This window comes from Hydractinia symbiolongicarpus, chromosome 11 (genome assembly GCF_029227915.1).
Source record: "Hydractinia symbiolongicarpus strain clone_291-10 chromosome 11, HSymV2.1, whole genome shotgun sequence".
In the NCBI taxonomy this organism is placed as follows: domain Eukaryota; kingdom Metazoa; phylum Cnidaria; class Hydrozoa; order Anthoathecata; family Hydractiniidae; genus Hydractinia; species Hydractinia symbiolongicarpus.
Genome location: NC_079885.1, coordinates 14,548,649 through 14,562,846, shown reverse-complemented (window position 1 = coordinate 14,562,846; position 14,198 = coordinate 14,548,649). Strand labels below are relative to the sequence as shown.

At 40.2% G+C, this 14,198-nt stretch overlaps 23 non-coding genes and 2 pseudogenes across 23 annotated transcripts; all 25 read right to left on the bottom strand.

The window, feature by feature from the left end:
• Positions 1–339: 339 nt before the first annotated feature.
• On the bottom strand, positions 340–458 carry LOC130618418 (5S ribosomal RNA; annotated as a pseudogene).
• A 450-nt stretch (positions 459–908) lies between these two features.
• LOC130616540 (5S ribosomal RNA) lies at positions 909–1,027 on the bottom strand. Its single transcript, XR_008977622.1, has one exon. It is a non-coding gene; the product is annotated as a 5S ribosomal RNA (ribosomal RNA).
• A 450-nt stretch (positions 1,028–1,477) lies between these two features.
• On the bottom strand, positions 1,478–1,596 carry LOC130618036 (5S ribosomal RNA). The gene has a single exon (XR_008979111.1). It is a non-coding gene; the product is annotated as a 5S ribosomal RNA (ribosomal RNA).
• A 450-nt stretch (positions 1,597–2,046) lies between these two features.
• Positions 2,047–2,166, bottom strand: LOC130618254 (5S ribosomal RNA). The gene has a single exon (XR_008979328.1). It is a non-coding gene; the product is annotated as a 5S ribosomal RNA (ribosomal RNA).
• Positions 2,167–2,616: 450 nt separating this feature from the next.
• On the bottom strand, positions 2,617–2,735 carry LOC130617046 (5S ribosomal RNA). Its single transcript, XR_008978125.1, has one exon. It is a non-coding gene; the product is annotated as a 5S ribosomal RNA (ribosomal RNA).
• Positions 2,736–3,184: 449 nt separating this feature from the next.
• LOC130617045 (5S ribosomal RNA) lies at positions 3,185–3,303 on the bottom strand. Its single transcript, XR_008978124.1, has one exon. It is a non-coding gene; the product is annotated as a 5S ribosomal RNA (ribosomal RNA).
• Positions 3,304–3,752: 449 nt separating this feature from the next.
• Positions 3,753–3,871, bottom strand: LOC130617044 (5S ribosomal RNA). Its single transcript, XR_008978122.1, has one exon. It is a non-coding gene; the product is annotated as a 5S ribosomal RNA (ribosomal RNA).
• Positions 3,872–4,321: 450 nt separating this feature from the next.
• LOC130617111 (5S ribosomal RNA) lies at positions 4,322–4,440 on the bottom strand. Its single transcript, XR_008978188.1, has one exon. It is a non-coding gene; the product is annotated as a 5S ribosomal RNA (ribosomal RNA).
• Positions 4,441–4,890: 450 nt separating this feature from the next.
• LOC130618074 (5S ribosomal RNA) lies at positions 4,891–5,009 on the bottom strand. The gene has a single exon (XR_008979149.1). It is a non-coding gene; the product is annotated as a 5S ribosomal RNA (ribosomal RNA).
• A 449-nt stretch (positions 5,010–5,458) lies between these two features.
• Positions 5,459–5,577, bottom strand: LOC130617043 (5S ribosomal RNA). Its single transcript, XR_008978121.1, has one exon. It is a non-coding gene; the product is annotated as a 5S ribosomal RNA (ribosomal RNA).
• A 450-nt stretch (positions 5,578–6,027) lies between these two features.
• Positions 6,028–6,146, bottom strand: LOC130617110 (5S ribosomal RNA). The gene has a single exon (XR_008978187.1). It is a non-coding gene; the product is annotated as a 5S ribosomal RNA (ribosomal RNA).
• A 449-nt stretch (positions 6,147–6,595) lies between these two features.
• LOC130617041 (5S ribosomal RNA) lies at positions 6,596–6,714 on the bottom strand. Its single transcript, XR_008978119.1, has one exon. It is a non-coding gene; the product is annotated as a 5S ribosomal RNA (ribosomal RNA).
• A 450-nt stretch (positions 6,715–7,164) lies between these two features.
• On the bottom strand, positions 7,165–7,283 carry LOC130617109 (5S ribosomal RNA). Its single transcript, XR_008978186.1, has one exon. It is a non-coding gene; the product is annotated as a 5S ribosomal RNA (ribosomal RNA).
• Positions 7,284–7,733: 450 nt separating this feature from the next.
• LOC130618135 (5S ribosomal RNA) lies at positions 7,734–7,853 on the bottom strand. Its single transcript, XR_008979209.1, has one exon. It is a non-coding gene; the product is annotated as a 5S ribosomal RNA (ribosomal RNA).
• A 450-nt stretch (positions 7,854–8,303) lies between these two features.
• Positions 8,304–8,422, bottom strand: LOC130617039 (5S ribosomal RNA). The gene has a single exon (XR_008978118.1). It is a non-coding gene; the product is annotated as a 5S ribosomal RNA (ribosomal RNA).
• A 449-nt stretch (positions 8,423–8,871) lies between these two features.
• LOC130617038 (5S ribosomal RNA) lies at positions 8,872–8,990 on the bottom strand. Its single transcript, XR_008978117.1, has one exon. It is a non-coding gene; the product is annotated as a 5S ribosomal RNA (ribosomal RNA).
• A 449-nt stretch (positions 8,991–9,439) lies between these two features.
• On the bottom strand, positions 9,440–9,558 carry LOC130617037 (5S ribosomal RNA). The gene has a single exon (XR_008978116.1). It is a non-coding gene; the product is annotated as a 5S ribosomal RNA (ribosomal RNA).
• A 450-nt stretch (positions 9,559–10,008) lies between these two features.
• Positions 10,009–10,127, bottom strand: LOC130617108 (5S ribosomal RNA). The gene has a single exon (XR_008978185.1). It is a non-coding gene; the product is annotated as a 5S ribosomal RNA (ribosomal RNA).
• A 450-nt stretch (positions 10,128–10,577) lies between these two features.
• LOC130618132 (5S ribosomal RNA) lies at positions 10,578–10,697 on the bottom strand. Its single transcript, XR_008979207.1, has one exon. It is a non-coding gene; the product is annotated as a 5S ribosomal RNA (ribosomal RNA).
• Positions 10,698–11,147: 450 nt separating this feature from the next.
• Positions 11,148–11,266, bottom strand: LOC130617036 (5S ribosomal RNA). The gene has a single exon (XR_008978115.1). It is a non-coding gene; the product is annotated as a 5S ribosomal RNA (ribosomal RNA).
• A 449-nt stretch (positions 11,267–11,715) lies between these two features.
• LOC130617541 (5S ribosomal RNA) lies at positions 11,716–11,834 on the bottom strand. The gene has a single exon (XR_008978619.1). It is a non-coding gene; the product is annotated as a 5S ribosomal RNA (ribosomal RNA).
• A 450-nt stretch (positions 11,835–12,284) lies between these two features.
• Positions 12,285–12,402, bottom strand: LOC130617893 (5S ribosomal RNA). Its single transcript, XR_008978969.1, has one exon. It is a non-coding gene; the product is annotated as a 5S ribosomal RNA (ribosomal RNA).
• Positions 12,403–12,852: 450 nt separating this feature from the next.
• On the bottom strand, positions 12,853–12,971 carry LOC130615738 (5S ribosomal RNA). Its single transcript, XR_008976826.1, has one exon. It is a non-coding gene; the product is annotated as a 5S ribosomal RNA (ribosomal RNA).
• Positions 12,972–13,421: 450 nt separating this feature from the next.
• LOC130618518 (5S ribosomal RNA) lies at positions 13,422–13,540 on the bottom strand (annotated as a pseudogene).
• Positions 13,541–13,990: 450 nt separating this feature from the next.
• On the bottom strand, positions 13,991–14,109 carry LOC130617794 (5S ribosomal RNA). Its single transcript, XR_008978870.1, has one exon. It is a non-coding gene; the product is annotated as a 5S ribosomal RNA (ribosomal RNA).
• Between the last annotated feature and the right edge of the window lie 89 nt (positions 14,110–14,198).

Below are 14,198 nucleotides of genomic sequence, written 5' to 3'. Positions count from 1 at the left end.
CATTTGAAAGCTCTTTTCAAGCGCTATCCATTATTTACGACAACCATGCGCTTTAAGATTTCCGGTAAAAAGTTCCAACGAAGGCAATCTAAGGTACTTTCAGACTTAATTTTCATATGACAAAGTTATTTAGCAAATTAACTACATCGCCATTTTTTTTGTCTGACGCTCGTAATCCATTCATTTGCGACGTGGAGCATTTATTGCAGCCAGATCGTAGCCGTTTTGAAGGGAAAGAAACTTCTAATCAAGTCCCTTACTTGATTTACTCAGCGGCTATTGCGTCAAAAAGATACGTCACAGTCGTAATGATAAATAATGTAACGTGAAAAAGTCAATAGCCTACGACACCGGGAGTTACCAGGCGGTCCCCCATCCAAGTACTATCCCGGCCCGACGATGCTTAACTTCCGTGATCGTACGAGAACAGGTGTGTTCATCCTGGTATGGTCCTAGACAAACAAACGGGCAGATATCTACGAATTATTAGCACATTACATCGAAAATGGTTTAAATTTTAAAGGTCATATTTCTTGACTGGATTATCCGAAATATGTCGTGTTTATGTGCATTTGAAAGCTCTTTTCAAGCGCTATCCATTATTTGCGACAACCATGCGCTTTAAGATTTCCGGTAAAAAGTTCCAACGAAGGCAATCTAGGGTACTTTCAGACTTAATTTTCTTATGACAAAGTTAATTAGCAAAGTAACTACATCGCCATTTTCTTTGTCTGACGCTCGTAATCCATTCATTTGCGACGTGGCGCATTTATTGCAGCAAGATTGTAGCCCTTTTTAGGGGAAAGAAACTTCTAATCATGTCCCTTACTTGATTTACTTAGCGGCTATTGCGTAAAAAAGATACGTCACAGTCGTAATGATAAATAATGTAACGTGAAAAAGTCAATAGCCTACGACACCGGGAGTTCCCAGGCGGTCCCCCATCCAAGTACTATCCCGGCTCGACGATGCTTAACTTCCGTGATCGGACGAGAACAGGTGTGTTCATCGTGGTATGGTCGTAGACAAACAAACGGGCAGATATCTACGATTTATTAGCACATTACATCAAAAATGGTTTAAACTTTAAAGGTCATATTTCTTGACTGGATTATCCGAAATATGTCGTGTTTATGTGCATTTGAAAGCTCTTTTCAAACGCTATCCATTATTTACGACAACCATGCGCTTTAAGATTTCTGGTAAAAAGTTCCAACGAAGCCAATCTAGGGTACTTTCAGACTTAATTTTCATATGACAAAGTTAATTAGCAAAGTAACTACATCGCCATTTTCTTTGTCTGACGCTCTTAATCCATTCATTTGCGTCGTGACGCATTTATTGCAGCAAGATTGTAGCCCTTTTTAGGGGAAAGAAACTTCTAATCATGTCCCTTACTTGATTTACTCAGCGGCTATTGCGTAAAAAAGATACGTCACAGTCGTAATGATAAATAATGTAACGTGAAAAAGTCAATAGCCTACGACACCGGGAGTTCCCAGGCGGTCTCCCATCCAAGTACTATCCCGGCCCGACGATGCTTAACTTCCGTGATCGGACGAGAACAGGTGTGTTCATCGTGGTATGGTCGTAGACAAACAAACGGGCAGATATCTACGATTTATTAGCACATTACATCGAAAATGGTTTAAACTTTAAAGGTTATATTTCTTGACTGGATTATCCGAAATATGTCGTGTTTATGTGCATTTGAAAGCTCTTTTCAAGCGCTATCGATTATTTACGACAACCATGCGCTTTAAGATTTCCGGTAAAAAGTTCCAACGAAGGCAATCTAAGGTACTTTCAGACTTAATTTTCATATGACAAAGTTATTTACCAAATTAACTACATCGCCATTTTCTTTGTCTGACGCTCGTAATCCATTCATTTGCGACGTGGAGCATTTATTGCAGCCAGATCGTAGCCGTTTTGAAGGGAAAGAAACTTCTAATCAAGTCCCTTACTTGATTTACTCAGCGGCTATTGCGTCAAAAAGATACGTCACAGTCGTAATGATAAATAATGTAACGTGAAAAAGTCAATAGCCTACGACACCGGGAGATCCCAGGCGGTTCCCCCATCCAAGTACTATCCCGGCCCGACGATGCTTAACTTCCGTGATCGGACGAGAACAGGTGTGTTCATCGTGGTATGATCGTAGACAAACATACGTGCAGATATCTAGGATTTACTAGCACATTACATCGAAAATGGTTCAAATTTTAAAGATCATATTTCTTGACTGGATGATCGGAAATAGGTCGAGTTTATGTGCATTTGAAAGCTCTTTTTAAGCGCTATCGATTCTTTACGACAATAATGCGCTTTAAGATTTCCGGTAAAAAGTTCCAACGAAGGCAATCTAGGGTACTTTCAGACTTAATTTTCATATGACAAAGTTAATTAGCAAATTAACTACATCGCCATTTTCTTTGTCTGACGCTCGTAATCCATTCATTTGCGACGTGGCGCATTAATTGCAGCCAGATCGTAGCCGTTTTGAAGGGAAAGAAACTTCTAATCAAGTCCCTTACATGATTTACTCAGCGGCTATTGCGTAAAAAAGATACGTCACAATCGTAATGATAAATAATGTAACGTGAAAAAGTCAATAGCCTACGACACCGGGAGTTCCCAGGCGGTCCCCCATCCAAGTACTATCGCGGCCCGACGATGCTTAACTTCCGTGATCGGACGAGAACAGGTGTGTTCATCGTGGTATGGTCGTAGACAAACAAACGGGCAGATATCTACGATTTATTAGCACATTACATCGAAAATGGTTTAAACTTTAAAGGTCATATTTTTGACTGGATTATCCGCAATAGGTCGTGTTTATGTGCATTTGAAAGCTCTTTTCAAGCGCTATCAATTATTTACGACAACCATGCGCTTTAAGATTTCCGGTAAAAAGTTCCAACGAAGGCGATCTGGGGTACTTTCAGACTTAATTTTCATATGACAAAGTTAATTAGCAAAGTAACTACATCGCCATTTTCTTTGTCTGACGCTCTTAATCCATTCATTTGCGACGTGGTTCATTTATTGCAGCAAGATTGTAGCCCTTTTTAAGGGAAAGCAAATTCTAATCATGTCTCTTACTTGATTTACTTAGCGGCTATTGCGTAAAAAAGATACGTCACAATCGTAATGATAAATAATGTAACGTGAAAAAGTCAATAGCCTACGACACCGGGAGTTCCCAGGCGGTCCCCCATCCAAGTACTATCGCGGCCCGACGATGCTTAACTTCCGTGATCGGACGAGAACAGGTGTGTTCATCGTGGTATGGTCGTAGACAAACAAACGGGCAGATATCTACGATTTATTAGCACATTACATCGAAAATGGTTTAAACTTTAAAGGTCATACTTTTGACTGGATTATCCGCAATAGGTCGTGTTTATGTGCATTTGAAAGCTCTTTTCAAGCGCTATCAATTATTTACGACAACCATGCGCTTTAAGATTTCCGGTAAAAAGTTCCAACGAAGGCAATCTGGGGTACTTTCAGACTTAATTTTCATATGACAAAGTTAATTAGCAAAGTAACTACATCGCCATTTTCTTTGTCTGACGCTCTTAATCCATTCATTTGCGACGTGGTTCATTTATTGCAGCAAGATTGTAGCCCTTTTTAAGGGAAAGCAAATTCTAATCATGTCTCTTACTTGATTTACTCAGCGGCTATTGCGTAAAAAAGATACGTCACAATCGTAATGATAAATAATGTAACGTGAAAAAGTCAATAGCCTACGACACCGGGAGTTCCCAGGCGGTCCCCCATCCAAGTACTATCGCGGCCCGACGATGCTTAACTTCCGTGATCGGACGAGAACAGGTGTGTTCATCGTGGTATGGTCGTAGACAAACAAACGGGCAGATATCTACGATTTATTAGCACATTACATCGAAAATGGTTTAAACTTTAAAGGTCATATTTCTTGACTGGATTATCCGCAATAGGTCGTGTTTATGTGCATTTGAAAGCTCTTTTCAAGCGCTATCCATTATTTACGACAACCATGCGTTTTAAGATTTCCGGTAAAAAGTTCCAACGAAGGCAATCTGGGGGACTTTCAGACTTAATTTTCATATGACAAAGTTAATTAGCAAAGTAACTACATCGCCATTTTCTTTGTCTGACGCTCGTAATCCATTCATTTGCGACGTGGAGCATTTATTGCAGCCAGATCGTAGCCGTTTTGAAGGGAAAGAAACTTCTAATCAAGTCCCTTACTTGATTTACTCAGCGGCTATTGCGTCAAAAAGATACGTCACAGTCGTAATGATAAATAATGTAACGTGAAAAAGTCAATAGCCTACGACACCGGGAGTTCCCAGGCGGTCCCCCATCCAAGTACTATCCCGGCCCGACGATGCTTAACTTCCGTGATCGTACGAGAACAGGTGTGTTCATCCTGGTATGGTCGTAGACAAACAAACGGGCAGATATCTACGAATTATTAGCACATTACATCGAAAATGGTTTAAATTTTAAAGGTCATATTTCTTGACTGGATTATCCGAAATATGTCGTGTTTATGTGCATTTGAAAGCTCTTTTCAAGCGCTATCCATTATTTACGACAACCATGCGCTTTAAGATTTCCGGTAAAAAGTTCCAACGAAGGCAATCTAGGGTACTTTCAGACTTAATTTTCTTATGACAAAGTTAATTAGCAAAGTAACTACATCGCCATTTTCTTTGTCTGACGCTCTTAATCCATTCATTTGCGACGTGGCGCATTTATTGCCGCAAGATTGTAGCCCTTTTTAGGGGAAAGAAACTTCTAATCATGTCCCTTACTTGATTTACTTAGCGGCTATTGCGTAAAAAAAATACGTCACAGTCGTAATGATAAATAATGTAACGTGAAAAAGTCAATAGCCTACGACACCGGGAGATCCCAGGCGGTCCCCCATCCAAGTACTATCGCGGCCCGACGATGCTTAACTTCCGTGATCGGACGAGAACAGGTGTGTTCATCGTGGTATGGTCGTAGACAAACAAACGGGCAGATATCTACGATTTATTAGCACATTACATCGAAAATGGTTTAAACTTTAAAGGTCATACTTTTGACTGGATTATCCGCAATAGGTCGTGTTTATGTGCATTTGAAAGCTCTTTTCAAGCGCTATCAATTATTTACGACAACCATGCGCTTTAAGATTTCCGGTAAAAAGTTCCAACGAAGGCAATCTGGGGTACTTTCAGACTTAATTTTCATATGACAAAGTTAATTAGCAAAGTAACTACATCGCCATTTTCTTTGTCTGACGCTCTTAATCCATTCATTTGCGACGTGGTTCATTTATTGCAGCAAGATTGTAGCCCTTTTTAAGGGAAAGCAAATTCTAATCATGTCTCTTACTTGATTTACTCAGCGGCTATTGCGTAAAAAAGATACGTCACAATCGTAATGATAAATAATGTAACGTGAAAAAGTCAATAGCCTACGACACCGGGAGTTCCCAGGCGGTCCCCCATCCAAGTACTATCGCGGCCCGACGATGCTTAACTTCCGTGATCGGACGAGAACAGGTGTGTTCATCGTGGTATGGTCGTAGACAAACAAACGGGCAGATATCTACGATTTATTAGCACATTACATCGAAAATGGTTTAAACTTTAAAGGTCATATTTCTTGACTGGATTATCCGCAATAGGTCGTGTTTATGTGCATTTGAAAGCTCTTTTCAAGCGCTATCCATTATTTACGACAACCATGCGTTTTAAGATTTCCGGTAAAAAGTTCCAACGAAGGCAATCTGGGGGACTTTCAGACTTAATTTTCATATGACAAAGTTAATTAGCAAAGTAACTACATCGCCATTTTCTTTGTCTGACGCTCGTAATCCATTCATTTGCGACGTGGAGCATTTATTGCAGCCAGATCGTAGCCGTTTTGAAGGGAAAGAAACTTCTAATCAAGTCCCTTACTTGATTTACTCAGCGGCTATTGCGTCAAAAAGATACGTCACAGTCGTAATGATAAATAATGTAACGTGAAAAAGTCAATAGCCTACGACACCGGGAGTTCCCAGGCGGTCCCCCATCCAAGTACTATCCCGGCCCGACGATGCTTAACTTCCGTGATCGTACGAGAACAGGTGTGTTCATCCTGGTATGGTCGTAGACAAACAAACGGGCAGATATCTACGATTTATTAGCACATTACATCGAAAATGGTTTAAACTTTAAAGGTCATACTTTTGACTGGATTATCCGCAATAGGTCGTGTTTATGTGCATTTGAAAGCTCTTTTCAAGCGCTATCAATTATTTACGACAACCATGCGCTTTAAGATTTCCGGTAAAAAGTTCCAACGAAGGCAATCTGGGGTACTTTCAGACTTAATTTTCATATGACAAAGTTAATTAGCAAAGTAACTACATCGCCATTTTCTTTGTCTGACGCTCTTAATCCATTCATTTGCGACGTGGTTCATTTATTGCAGCAAGATTGTAGCCCTTTTTAAGGGAAAGCAAATTCTAATCATGTCTCTTACTTGATTTACTCAGCGGCTATTGCGTAAAAAAGATACGTCACAATCGTAATGATAAATAATGTAACGTGAAAAAGTCAATAGCCTACGACACCGGGAGTTCCCAGGCGGTCCCCCATCCAAGTACTATCGCGGCCCGACGATGCTTAACTTCCGTGATCGGACGAGAACAGGTGTGTTCATCGTGGTATGGTCGTAGACAAACAAACGGGCAGATATCTACGATTTATTAGCACATTACATCGAAAATGGTTTAAACTTTAAAGGTCATATTTCTTGACTGGATTATCCGCAATAGGTCGTGTTTATGTGCATTTGAAAGCTCTTTTCAAGCGCTATCCATTATTTACGACAACCATGCGTTTTAAGATTTCCGGTAAAAAGTTCCAACGAAGGCAATCTGGGGGACTTTCAGACTTAATTTTCATATGACAAAGTTAATTAGCAAAGTAACTACATCGCCATTTTCTTTGTCTGACGCTCGTAATCCATTCATTTGCGACGTGGAGCATTTATTGCAGCCAGATCGTAGCCGTTTTGAAGGGAAAGAAACTTCTAATCAAGTCCCTTACTTGATTTACTCAGCGGCTATTGCGTCAAAAAGATACGTCACAGTCGTAATGATAAATAATGTAACGTGAAAAAGTCAATAGCCTACGACACCGGGAGTTCCCAGGCGGTCCCCCATCCAAGTACTATCCCGGCCCGACGATGCTTAACTTCCGTGATCGTACGAGAACAGGTGTGTTCATCCTGGTATGGTCGTAGACAAACAAACGGGCAGATATCTACGAATTATTAGCACATTACATCGAAAATGATTTAAATTTTAAAGGTCATATTTCTTGACTGGATTATCCGAAATATGTCGTGTTTATGTGCATTTGAAAGCTCTTTTCAAGCGCTATCCATTATTTACGACAACCATGCGCTTTAAGATTTCCGGTAAAAAGTTCCAACGAAGGCAATCTAGGGTACTTTCAGACTTAATTTTCTTATGACAAAGTTAATTAGCAAAGTAACTACATCGCCATTTTCTTTGTCTGACGCTCTTAATCCATTCATTTGCGACGTGGCGCATTTATTGCAGCAAGATTGTAGCCCTTTTTAGGGGAAAGAAACTTCTAATCATGTCCCTTACTTGATTTACTTAGCGGCTATTGCGTAAAAAAAATACGTCACAGTCGTAATGATAAATAATGTAACGTGAAAAAGTCAATAGCCTACGACACCGGGAGATCCCAGGCGGTTCCCCCATCCAAGTACTATCCCGGCCCGACGATGCTTAACTTCCGTGATCGGACGAGAACAGGTGTGTTCATCGTGGTATGGTCGTAGACAAACATACGGGCAGATATCTAGGATTTACTAGCACATTACATCGAAAATGGTTCAAATTTTAAAGATCATATTTCTTGACTGGATGATCGGAAATAGGTCGAGTTTATGTGCATTTGAAAGCTCTTTTTAAGCGCTATCGATTCTTTACGACAATAATGCGCTTTAAGATTTCCGGTAAAAAGTTCCAACGAAGGCAATCTAGGGTACTTTCAGACTTAATTTTCATATGACAAAGTTAATTAGCAAATTAACTACATCGCCATTTTCTTTGTCTGACGCTCGTAATCCATTCATTTGCGACGTGGTGCATTAATTGCAGCCAGATCGTAGCCGTTTTGAAGGGAAAGAAACTTCTAATCAAGTCCCTTACCTGATTTACTCAGCGGCTATTGCGTAAAAAAGATACGTCACAATCGTAATGATAAATAATGTAACGTGAAAAAGTCAATAGCCTACGACACCGGGAGTTCCCAGGCGGTCCCCCATCCAAGTACTATCGCGGCCCGACGATGCTTAACTTCCGTGATCGGACGAGAACAGGTGTGTTCATCGTGGTATGGTCGTAGACAAACAAACGGGCAGATATCTACGATTTATTAGCACATTACATCGAAAATGGTTTAAACTTTAAAGGTCATATTTTTGACTGGATTATCCGCAATAGGTCGTGTTTATGTGCATTTGAAAGCTCTTTTCAAGCGCTATCAATTATTTACGACAACCATGCGCTTTAAGATTTCCGGTAAAAAGTTCCAACGAAGGCAATCTGGGGTACTTTCAGACTTAATTTTCATATGACAAAGTTAATTAGCAAAGTAACTACATCGCCATTTTCTTTGTCTGACGTTCTTAATCCATTCATTTGCGACGTGGTTCATTTATTGCAGCAAGATTGTAGCCCTTTTTAAGGGAAAGCAAATTCTAATCATGTCTCTTACTTGATTTACTCAGCGGCTATTGCGTAAAAAAGATACGTCACAATCGTAATGATAAATAATGTAACGTGAAAAAGTCAATAGCCTACGACACCGGGAGTTCCCAGGCGGTCCCCCATCCAAGTACTATCGCGGCCCGACGATGCTTAACTTCCGTGATCGGACGAGAACAGGTGTGTTCATCGTGGTATGGTCGTAGACAAACAAACGGGCAGATATCTACGATTTATTAGCACATTACATCGAAAATGGTTTAAACTTTAAAGGTCATACTTTTGACTGGATTATCCGCAATAGGTCGTGTTTATGTGCATTTGAAAGCTCTTTTCAAGCGCTATCAATTATTTACGACAACCATGCGCTTTAAGATTTCCGGTAAAAAGTTCCAACGAAGGCAATCTGGGGTACTTTCAGACTTAATTTTCATATGACAAAGTTAATTAGCAAAGTAACTACATCGCCATTTTCTTTGTCTGACGCTCTTAATCCATTCATTTGCGACGTGGTTCATTTATTGCAGCAAGATTGTAGCCCTTTTTAAGGGAAAGCAAATTCTAATCATGTCTCTTACTTGATTTACTCAGCGGCTATTGCGTAAAAAAGATACGTCACAATCGTAATGATAAATAATGTAACGTGAAAAAGTCAATAGCCTACGACACCGGGAGTTCCCAGGCGGTCCCCCATCCAAGTACTATCGCGGCCCGACGATGCTTAACTTCCGTGATCGGACGAGAACAGGTGTGTTCATCGTGGTATGGTCGTAGACAAACAAACGGGCAGATATCTACGATTTATTAGCACATTACATCGAAAATGGTTTAAACTTTAAAGGTCATATTTCTTGACTGGATTATCCGCAATAGGTCGTGTTTATGGGCATTTGAAAGCTCTTTTCAAGCGCTATCCATTATTTACGACAACCATGCGCTTTAAGATTTCCGGTAAAAAGTTCCAACGAAGGCAATCTAGGGTACTTTCAGACTTAATTTTCTTATGACAAAGTTAATTAGCAAAGTAACTACATCGCCATTTTCTTTGTCTGACGCTCTTAATCCATTCATTTGCGACGTGGCGCATTTATTGCAGCAAGATTGTAGCCCTTTTTAGGGGAAAGAAACTTCTAATCATGTCCCTTACTTGATTTACTCAGCGGCTATTGCGTAAAAAAGATACGTCACAGTCGTAATGATAAATAATGTAACGTGAAAAAGTCAATAGCCTACGACACCGGGAGTTCCCAGGCGGTCCCCCATCCAAGTACTATCCCGGCCCGACGATGCTTAACTTCCGTGATCGTACGAGAACAGGTGTGTTCATCCTGGTATGGTCGTAGACAAACAAACGGGCAGATATCTACGAATTATTAGCACATTACATCGAAAATGGTTTAAATTTTAAAGGTCATATTTCTTGACTGGATTATCCGAAATATGTCGTGTTTATGTGCATTTGAAAGCTCTTTTCAAGCGCTATCCATTATTTACGACAACCATGCGCTTTAAGATTTCCGGTAAAAAGTTCCAACGAAGGCAATCTAGGGTACTTTCAGACTTAATTTTCTTATGACAAAGTTAATTAGCAAAGTAACTACATCGCCATTTTCTTTGTCTGACGCTCTTAATCTATTCATTTGCGACGTGGCGCATTTATTGCAGCAAGATTGTAGCCCTTTTTAGGGGAAAGAAACTTCTAATCATGTCCCTTACTTGATTTACTTAGCGGCTATTGCGTAAAAAAAATACGTCACAGTCGTAATGATAAATAATGTAACGTGAAAAAGTCAATAGCCTACGACACCGGGAGATCCCAGGCGGTTCCCCCATCCAAGTACTATCCCGGCCCGACGATGCTTAACTTCCGTGATCGGACGAGAACAGGTGTGTTCATCGTGGTATGGTCGTAGACAAACATACGGGCAGATATCTAGGATTTACTAGCACATTACATCGAAAATGGTTCAAATTTTAAAGATCATATTTCTTGACTGGATGATCGGAAATAGGTCGAGTTTATGTGCATTTGAAAGCTCTTTTTAAGCGCTATCGATTCTTTACGACAATAATGCGCTTTAAGATTTCCGGTAAAAAGTTCCAACGAAGGCAATCTAGGGTACTTTCAGACTTAATTTTCATATGACAAAGTTAATTAGCAAATTAACTACATCGCCATTTTCTTTGTCTGACGCTCGTAATCCATTCATTTGCGACGTGGCGCATTAATTGCAGCCAGATCGTAGCCGTTTTGAAGGGAAAGAAACTTCTAATCAAGTCCCTTACATGATTTACTCAGCGGCTATTGCGTAAAAAAGATACGTCACAATCGTAATGATAAATAATGTAACGTGAAAAAGTCAATAGCCTACGACACCGGGAGTTCCCAGGCGGTCCCCCATCCAAGTACTATCGCGGCCCGACGATGCTTAACTTCCGTGATCGGACGAGAACAGGTGTGTTCATCGTGGTATGGTCGTAGACAAACAAACGGGCAGATATCTACGATTTATTAGCACATTACATCGAAAATGGTTTAAACTTTAAAGGTCATATTTTTGACTGGATTATCCGCAATAGGTCGTGTTTATGTGCATTTGAAAGCTCTTTTCAAGCGCTATCAATTATTTACGACAACCATGCGCTTTAAGATTTCCGGTAAAAAGTTCCAACGAAGGCAATCTGGGGTACTTTCAGACTTAATTTTCATATGACAAAGTTAATTAGCAAAGTAACTACATCGCCATTTTCTTTGTCTGACGTTCTTAATCCATTCATTTGCGACGTGGTTCATTTATTGCAGCAAGATTGTAGCCCTTTTTAAGGGAAAGCAACTTCTAATCATGTCTCTTACTTGATTTACTCAGCGGCTATTGCGTAAAAAAGATACGTCACAATCGTAATGATAAATAATGTAACGTGAAAAAGTCAATAGCCTACGACACCGGGAGTTCCCAGGCGGTCCCCCATCCAAGTACTATCGCGGCCCGACGATGCTTAACTTCCGTGATCGGACGAGAACAGGTGTGTTCATCATGGTATGGTCGTAGACAAACAAACGGGCAGATATCTACGATTTATTAGCACATTACATCGAAAATGGTTTAAACTTTAAAGGTCATATTTCTTGACTGGATTATCCGCAATAGGTCGTGTTTATGTGCATTTGAAAGCTCTTTTCAAGCGCTATCCATTATTTACGACAACCATGCGCTTTAAGATTTCCGGTAAAAAGTTCCAACGAAGGCAATCTGGGGGACTTTCAGACTTAATTTTCATATGACAAAGTTAATTAGCAAAGTAACTACATCGCCATTTTCTTTGTCTGACGCTCTTAATCCATTCATTTGCGACGTGGCGCATTTATTGCAGCAAGATTGTAGCCCTTTTTAAGGGAAAGCAACTTCTAATCATGTCTCTTACTTGATTTACTCAGCGGCTATTGCGTAAAAAAGATACGTCACAGTCGTAATGATAAATAATGTAACGTAAAAAAGTCAATAGCCTACGACACCGGGAGTTCCCAGGCGGTCCCCCATCCAAGTACTATCCCGGCCCGACGATGCTTAACTTCCGTGATGGACGAGAACAGGTGTGTTCATCGTGGTATGGTCGTAGACAAACATACGGGTAGATATCTACGATTTATTAGCACATTACATCGAAAATGGTTTAAATTTTAAAGGTCATATTTCTTAACTGGAGCATCCGAAATAGGTCGTGTTTATGTGCATTTGAAAGCTCATTTCAAGTGCTATCCATTAATTACGACAACCATGCGCTTTAAGATTTCCGGTAAAAAGTTCCAACGAAGGCAATCTGGGGTACTTTCAGACTTAATTTTCATATGACAAAGTTAATTAGCAAAGTAACTACATCGCCCATTTCTTTGTCTGACGCTCTTAATCCATTCATTTGCGACGTGGCGCATTTATTGCAGCAAGATTGAAGCCCTTTTTAAGGGAAAGCAACTTCTAAACATGTCTCTTACTTGATTTACTCAGCGGCTATTGCGTAAAAAAGATACGTCACAGTCGTAATGATAAATAATGTGACGTGAAAAAGTCAATAGCCTACGACACCGGGAGTTCCCAGGCGGTCCCCCATCCAAGTACTATCCCGGCCCGACGATGCTTAACTTCCGTGATCGGATGAGAACAGGTGTGTTCATCGTGGTATGGTCGTAGACAAACAAACGGGCAGATATCTACGATTTATTAGCACATTACATCGAAAATGGTTTAAACTTTAAAGGTCATATTTCTTGACTGGATTATCCGAAATAGGTCGTGTTTATGTGCATTTGAAAGCTCTTTTCAAGCGCTATCCATTATTTACGACAACCATGCACTTTAAGATTTCCGGTAAAAAGTTCCAACGATGGCAATCTAGGGTACTTTCAGTCTTAATTTTCATATGACAAAGTTAATTAGCAAAGTAACTACATCGCCATTTTCTTTGTCTGACGCTCTTAATCCATTCATTTGCGACGTGGCGCATTTATTGCAGCAAGATTGTAGCCCTTTTTAAGGGAAAGCAACTTCTAATCATGTCTCTTACTTGATTTACTCAGCGGCTATTGCGTAAAAAAGATACGTCACAGTCGTAATGATAAATAATGTAACGTGAAAAAGTCAATACCCTACGACACCAGGAGTTTCCAGGCGCTTCCCCATCCAAGTACTATCCCGGCCCGACGATGCTTAACTTCCGTGATCGGACGAGAACAGGTGTGTTCATCGTGGTACGGTCGTAGACAAACAAACGGGCAGATATCTACCATTTATTAGCACATTTCATCGAAAATGGTTTAAACTTTAAAGGTCATATTTCTTGACTGGATTATCTGAAATAGGTCGTGTTTATGTGCATTTGAAAGCTCTTTTCAAGCGCTATCCATTATTTACGACAACCATGCGCTTTAAGATTTCCGGTAAAAAGTTCCAACGAAGGCAATCTGGGGTACTTTCAGACTTAATTTTCATATGACAAAGTTAATTAGCAAAGTAACTACATCGCCATTTTCTTTGTCTGACGTTCTTAATCCATTCATTTGCGACGTGGTTCATTTATTGCAGCAAGATTGTAGCCCTTTTTAAGGGAAAGCAAATTCTAATCATGTCTCTTACTTGATTTACTCAGCGGCTATTGCGTAAAAAAGATACGTCACAATCGTAATGATAAATAATGTAACGTGAAAAAGTCAATAGCCTACGACACCGGGAGTTCCCAGGCGGTCCCCCATCCAAGTACTATCGCGGCCCGACGATGCTTAACTTCCGTGATCGGACGAGAACAGGTGTGTTTATCGTGGTATGGTCGTAGACAAACAAACGGGCAGATATCTACGATTTATTAGCACATTACATCGAAAATGGTTTAAACTTTAAAGGTCATATTTCTTGACTGGATTATC